We start from the raw sequence: 7,916 nt of genomic DNA, 5'->3' as shown, positions 1-7,916 counted from the left end.
AAGTGGGGCAGCAAGGCACCCTTGCAGGACAGCTGCCTTTTGCTAAAATTCTCCCCCATTTCAGCCCACCTTGAGTTGCACCTCCTGTCCATGCTCAGCTGCACTCATTTTAGGCAGGACTGCCGAATTACAATTGCCTTTCCTTTTGAATGACCAGTAATTGACAAGTTCTGGAGGTTGGGGATTTTTTGGGACATAAATTCATAATCAGACCCTTGTTAGCAAAAAAAAAAGGCGACATCCATGGCAGATCTTTTTAAGACCTGCTTGAGATGCCAAACTGCCTGTCTGAGGGCATTCCTGTAGCTTCTCAAAATGTGTTACATGAGTGATGAATTAGAGCTGATCCTTTTGTACTGTATGGGATAGGGAAGTGTTAATATCTCTGCCTTACAGCCGGGCAGCTGATCCGCCAAGGGTCAGAAACCTCAGCCGCAAAAAATCCGGGAAGCTGAGCTGACTTTAGTGGAGCTGTGCTGATTTATACCAGCCAAACATATGGCCCCAAAAGATGAAGTAGGCTGTGAGAGAAATCTGTGCCACATCTGGGACACTGTGGGGCCTGAGTCCCAAGATCTTCCTTCCTGCCCGTAACACTCTCATACACGTCACTACACCTCAGGAGCCTCTGCTCAGTTTTTGTAACTTCTTGGCAGAGCAATAATGAAATTGTTTGAATGACCGAGCCCAGGGAACCTTGCCATTAGCTTATGCTGTTGACAAAGCTGCCTTTCTCTGGTTACTTTGCTCATGGCATTAATTTGTATAGGTAAGCCAAAACTATATAAAATATAGGATTTTTGTATTTGCAGACTTGTTCTAAACAGAGACATAGCAGAAGGAATTTGCAGTCCAACATGGGGCAAGTCCATCAAAATCTTACAAAACAGGATTTGGTTTTCCTTTCTGCCTCAGTCCTGTGCCATACTGTATACCTGTAGCTCAGCGCCAACACACCACTGTAGAGGTCTTTCCCTGCATATGTTATTTTATGTATCAAAGGTTTTGTGTAAGCCCAGCATTGGCACATGCACATTTTCCTAGCTATCTTTTGCCCAGACAAGAGGGAATTTTGGAAATATAAAAGGTCTAAACAAAATCACATGTTTACTTTAATAAACTATTAAAGCACAATCGTTTTGTAACTGGGGCAACAGCATTATTTCTTTGACTTGGGGGCAGGACGAGGCAGAGACAGGACAACTTAATTATTAAACCTAGTCTAAACTTTATTCAAGTAGGTTTCCAAGAAAATATGTTGTTGTAGGGCAGCTGCCTGTCATGCTACAGTATATAGGGAAAAAAAAAAAAAAAAAAAAAAACAACTACAAAGCCAATGACGTGCAGGATTTGGGAGTTACTGTGATATTCCAGGCACGGCTTCAAAATGCTATGATGTTAATTTGTTACAGTGTTAATGTTGCAATGATAATTTGAGGTAATGATGCTGGTGAGAAACAGAATGGCACCAATCAGTGAGAAATAACAGGAAAACAAACAAACAAACAAACAACAACAACAACAAAACATTTAGAACTGGGTTTATTACTGCACTATTAGCAAAAGGCTTCACATTGACATCAGTATTGTAAGTGCCATGAAATACTCACCAACAAATAAGTGACACTGAACAGTGCTCCCAGTGCTCCTAACTCCAGAGGGGAAAAGTATGCAGTTAGAACTGAGCTGGAGATAACTGCAATTAAGGAAAAAAAAAATCAGGAAAAATCAGGAAAAATAGAAATAAAAATAAAATAAAAACGGAACTAAACTACTCCAGAAGTTAAGAAACATGAAGAGTCCTTGTCAGTTTTCACAAAACTGACAGACAATATGCAAGATTTTTAGAGGACTAATAACGTTGTACTGTGGGCTATATTTATCTCAGACTCTGGAGTATTTATTTTAGCAAGATTTATTTTTAAAACACACTTTCAAACATTCATTAAACTACCTACTGAAAAGGGGTAAACATTAAGTGACCCTCCAGTGCTGGGGAGTGAGTTGGGAGGGGGGTTGAAGAAGGAGAAAAGTTTATTTAGCATCCATTTCCAGTCTGTTTTTCAACAAGGAAAGGAACATCTGTAAGCAGTTTCTCAAGTGATTTGTGCAACCCAGCACCACCACCTGCTGTTTGGGAAGGACAGTTCAATTTCCCTCATTGTGCACATTTAATTTCCAGTACAATAAAGGCACACAGAAATCACCCATGTCAAAGGTCAAAAGCAGAAGAGGAGGAAAAACAAAGGAAAGAAAGCAAAATTTCACACCTCCAGTAAGGAATAGGAGAGGCAGTTCTGCCAGTTTTAACCAGTGTGGGGTTGGTTATGGGGTGAAGAAGTTGAGCTGGGCACACCAGCTGTAAGAGACTGCCACTCCTGTGGTCTTGGCTCTGGGTTCCCACAAAAGGTAGATTTTGTGGGATTTTGTTTGTAGGATTTTGTTTTGTGGAATTTGTTTTTGTGGGATTTTGTTTGTGGACTTTAACAGTGCACACAACTGCACGCATCCTGCCTGCCTCCAGTGTGCTACCTGTCTTCCCCCAAATCCTGAAGCTTGCTAGCAAAATAGCACATACAGTCTGTATTGAGGCTCTGCTGTCTGTGGAGCCCGCTGAAATTTCCATGCATTATGCTTTTGTGGGGAAGCTCAAATGAATACTGGCCTCCCACACTTTTCTAAGCATGAGATATGGTAAATGCCAAAAGTTTTCCTTCAGAAAACCCAGTGAGGAAGCCCCTCACCAGGCCTACAGAGCAGAGGAAGGGTCCTCCCCAGTACAGGCACCAGCCCCACAGCTGTCCCTTCCCGTATAAATGGAAAGGAGAACCTGGGCCATTTCCCCTTTATTACTATTGGGCCAAAAAGCAAGAAAGATTGCACCCCAGTAGGCACTAAGAAAGCTGATGGAAGTTATTCAACACCATTCTGTTGCCTGTATCTGAAGCTGCACCTGAGAATTTGACCTGCCTCCAGACCACAAGACAAACTGAATTATAACTGAGGGGAACAACTGTGGGGGAGCCGTGCTCTGTGCAGGCTGGTAAATCACAGCCCAAAAGCTGGCTCTGTTTTCTTTCCCTTTAGGCAGGTAAATCTCCTGCTGGCCATTTAAGTCTATCTGCATATCTAATTCTTTCCAGAAGCGATGCTCTGTCCTATATCTTATGCAGCCATGCACAAAGCATGTTTAAAAGGGCATGTCAGTGGCTGATGGCAAACAGTGCAGTTCTCAGCAGATAGTAAAACATCCCCCTGATGCTAATCAGTATTGTAAATGAACTGTGATGTTGAGCAAGTGCATTTCTGTGTCACAAATTTGGTGAAACTGTGGCTTGGGTGTGATTTCTACAGTTGTTATTCAACTCAAACAAGAGATTTTTTTTTTTTGGTTGGATGTTTTTTGTTATTTTTTAGGGTTTTTGTTGTTGTTCCCCATTTTGGTTTCCTAAATTAAAAAATCATTTATGCTTTAAAGTTGTCACTTCTGCATTGCCTGCTTCCAATCAGATCCTAAATTAAAGTGATTAGGGTTTTATTTGCATGCCCAGTGCACACCTGGAAGTTGTAGAACTAAGCTTATCTTCAGGTACATGCAGATTATGTTTTACTCCTCTTCTGGCCTGCAGTCTTAGTGCAGTTACATGAGGCACAGCACAACCTGACCATTTCTGAGCATCCAGACGTTGGAAAAGTTCTCTCTCTCTCTCTCTCTCCCTATATATATATATATTTATTATTTTTCCCCCTACAAAATGGAAGAAATACGGCCTCTGCATCATGAGAACTAAAGGCACTTCAGCTGGAAGCTGGACAAGCTAGGTGGCACTAGAGGTGAAGGAGCAGACACGCAGGAGCACACGTGCCTTACCCTTGGGGAGGACAGCCCTAGCACAGGAAACCTCTCTGAGGCTGAGAAGTATTGGACATGTGGGTTAGAAATCTCTTTACAACTCTTTTCTGTACCTGTCTCTGTGTTAGGGGTGCACTGGGAACCTAGTTTGCGCAAACAGCCATTGGGAAGAATTAGTATGTGGGGGGAAAAAAAAAAAAAGAAAAGGCTTTATATTTTATATCCACTACTTCACTGACGCGGATTAAATTAATATGTATGTATATATATATACACATAAGGGATTGTTTTACTCAAATGCAGTTTTGCAGATACCTGAGCCCATGTTCACTTCCGCTAACTCCAGGGTCTTATAGAAGTTGAATCAGGTTTTAAGTACTAACTTATTTCTGTTGGCTGCAGAAAGAGCTAAAGTCAATTATGTTTTACATTTAGGTGCCATGTTTGGTGCTCCTGCCCTGTTTGGTGTCCTGCTCTCTGCAGCTGGAGTCTGGATTGCTACCAGCACCCCAAATGGCTAGAGCGTAAGAGAGAACTCAAATATTTTGAAATAATTGTGTGTGAATATGAAACTGTGACCTAAAAATATATACATATATATTTTGTAAATATTAAATGCACTCAGAACAGGTCTAGAATAGTTCCTACTATAACATTTATCTACTATTCATATATATATGAATATATATTATTTTCCACTAATATATATTATTTAATATATATTTAGTATATATTTATTAAAATATATTATTTTCCACTAATATATATATATTAGTGGAAAAGCTGAAATATTATGTAGAAAGTAGACAAAAGTAAAAATAATCTCATGAAGCTTTGCAAAAACATGCAACAGCATGGAGCTTATCAGTGACTTTAAGTCTGGGTATGCTGGGACTTCCCTTTTGTGTATGCTTAGCAATTTATTTTTTTTTTTAAAGAAAGAAAACAGGAGATGTTTTGACTGCAAATATGTGAAATGTCAATTGCATAACATGGATTGTAATCATGATGGAGGTCTTATTTCACTGAGCAATTAAAAGATAATGAAACTTTAGCTTTAGGTACCTCACAGAGACTCTGGATATAGAGATTTTTAAAAAGTACTACAACTAAATAATTTAAAATATATCTGGTGTTCTCTTACTCTTGTGACTGTGATTAACTTCATGTATTTATACTGTTCTTGTATTGTTCTGGCAGAGGTCAAAACCTAATATCTATCCACTCTTTCCACTTACATGAAATTCCACTCCCTGGTTTCTCTCTATGCTCTCTCTCCTTTTTAACATATTTTTAATAAAATTGGACTTTGTCTCTCAGGCATCTGAGTGCATACACATTGTTATCGAGGTTCATCTAGTTGTTCACTAACCATACAAGAAGATGGCTCTCACCATTATGACTGCCACAGAAATAGTCCCTTGGTACAGACTGTATATTTGTACTGAACAAGAAAAGATGTGAAAGAAGATGTGAAGAAAAAATGTGATAGAAAGTTGAGGAATTTATTATAATTTGTTATGCCTTACATCTAAGGGAAAGCAGCTCTGCAGGCCCTCATATGTTCTGTGTACTATATGAAGTATTTTATTATTTTAGAGATCAATCAGTCTGAGTGATATTTCCCAGTTTCAGAAATGCCTCTTACCTCATTAAAAACATCCTGCTTTTGTTGAACCTGAGTTCTTTCAGAGAGGGGGCAAATGCAAGAGTACTCCAGTGAGCAAATTCTCTGTCAAGCCTAGGCTTTCCAGTTCAATCATGTTACTAAAAGCTGCTTTCTTAGTATCCTTCTCACTAATTTGGTTGTGACAGATCAGGCTATTCTAGCTCTGACCACTCACAGAAAACATCAGTAGGAAATGCTGACATTTTGCTGGCTGTTAAATATTATTTCTTAAGGGGGAGGAGCAGTATTATGGGAATGATCCTCAGCTGATTGATGTTCACCTTCATTATGTGCAAAGATATTAGAAAGAGAAACAGCCCTTTGGGGAAGGATCAGTTGCTTTACTGGTTACTAGGGATGTTCAATACCACAGGTTCCTACACTGAGTCCAAGTCTGCTCCACTGTTGCTGCTTATGGTCGGACTGGGTGATCTTGAAGGTCTTTTCCAACTTTAATGATTCTATGATTATCTCCAGCTCCAGGAAGACAGTGGGCACATGTCCTAAGATTATTGTCATCCAAGCATGAGACTTTGTGAGCCTTCAAATGTGTACTTTATAGGTGTATCACTGAGCTTATTTTTCTTCAGGACCATACCTTCTGGTGACATATATTCACCTGGGAGACCCACCTGGATGAAAATTGTACTGTTATTCTTAAGCAGTAAACATCTGGCACTAGAGAAGATTCCTTCTGGGATATCTGATAGCCCTTTACCAGAGCACTGGACCACTTTGAAAAAGATAAGAAAAGTGAAACTGCCATTGTTATCAGCAAAATAAGAGTTTCATAACTGTGTACGTAAATTCATTTCAAATATCCATATTATCTGTAACAGATATATTGTCATTTTCTTCCCTGTATCAGTAGTACATACATAAAATTTCTACTATTTACAGCTAGAGCACCAGCCATCTCTCCAAAAATATCTTTTGTGGATGAGGTTCCCTGGGGTTACATAATTATTATTATTTTTTTTTTCTTAAGCTGATTTTCTCCTTCTCTTTTTAGAGTGTATATGATGTATGTTCTGAAACAGATATCCCTATTTAATTCTCTTTCTGAGCAACTGGATACTACATTTTTGCAATTTTTTTGAAGAAAGTTATTATCCCGCGGTTTGATGTATGATGAATATCTGATTTGTTCATTTGGTAATCGCATGCATGTGATGTATAACCACACAGGAATTTCATATTAATGTGGCTCTAATAATTTATATCCTATGGAACAACCATTACTTTGACTTTCCACCATACATCATCAACATGTGTAGTCACATTCCTTATGACAACTAATTTTAAACAGCTTACGATCAGAAAGGAACTATGCTGTTTTATATGGAGGGCTCAACTGCCAGAGTAAGCACACTCTGGACAGCAGAAATGATCCTAAAAACTGTTGATAATCTGATTGTTTTATCTTCCACTTCCCTATAAAAATGATTGCTTTTCTTTATAGTCCTCTGCCTTTCACTCCCTTTGGTAGCTTGCCTCTAGTTTCTGACCTAATTGTCTTTGCTTTTCCTGTTTTAATTAAGAGTTCCTGAACAATAATTCCTTTTCCCTTCCCTTCCCCCTTCCCTTCCCTTCCCTTCCCTTCCCTTCCCTTCCCTTCCCTTCCCTTCCCTTCCCTTCCCTTCCCTTCCCTTCCCTTCCCTTCCCTTCCCTTCCCTTCCCTTCCCTTCCCTTCCCTTCCCTTCCCTTCCCTTCCCTTCCCTTCCCTTCCCTTCCCTTCCCTTCCCTTCCCTTCCCTTCCCCCTTCCCTTCCCCCTTCCCTTCCCCTTCCCTTCCCCCTTCCCTTCCCCCTTCCCTTCTTCCCTTTTCTGTTCCCTCTTCCATTTGGCAAGAGGAATGTTAATGACCCCTTTCCTGCCATTTCTCTCTGGACTAAAAGCCTGACTCTCTGGCATGAAAACATCCATCTTGGCTGGGTTTGTGACTTACGCTTCTGCCAGTGGAAGAAACCTCCTTCTGCCCATGGGCGTGCTGAGAAAGGAGGCCTGCTCAGCTGTGCTTGGATGTCGGTAACACTCCTACCCAAGCGGACGTCCTTGATCTCTGCAGGAGCAGCCAGCAGAAGAGCACAAGGTGTGGCAGCAAACAGATCACTCAGAAATGCAATCACTGTACCCTCACATTTTTATACAGCTGCTGTGTCACCCGTGCATTTCAAGACTGAGCTAGCGCTATTGTGTTTCAAAGGCAAAACTGTGTTTTTAACTTCACATTGAACTTATGAACTGATTGGAATGTCTTCAACATCCTTTTTTCCTGTTTTCAGGATTTTTCCTGTTCCTCCTCCAATTGTCTCTATTAAGGAAAAGAAACAAACAGTTCTGGAAAATACAGATAAAACCATACAGCCTATTAACATAAAAGCCTGTGGATTAA

At 40.1% G+C, this 7,916-nt stretch overlaps 1 long non-coding RNA gene across 1 annotated transcript; it reads left to right on the top strand.

The window, feature by feature from the left end:
* The first annotated feature begins 3,740 nt into the window (after window positions 1–3,740).
* On the top strand, window positions 3,741–7,094 carry LOC113844512 (uncharacterized). Its single transcript, XR_003499238.3, has 3 exons — window positions 3,741–3,930; window positions 4,289–4,377; window positions 6,113–7,094. It is a non-coding gene; the product is annotated as an uncharacterized lncRNA (long non-coding RNA).
* Window positions 7,095–7,916: the final 822 nt, after the last annotated feature.

Source organism: Anas platyrhynchos, chromosome 1, assembly GCF_047663525.1.
Source record: "Anas platyrhynchos isolate ZD024472 breed Pekin duck chromosome 1, IASCAAS_PekinDuck_T2T, whole genome shotgun sequence".
NCBI lineage: Eukaryota > Metazoa > Chordata > Aves > Anseriformes > Anatidae > Anas > Anas platyrhynchos.
The sequence above is the reverse complement of the archived record's forward strand: the minus strand, read 5'-3'. Positions and strand labels throughout refer to the sequence as shown.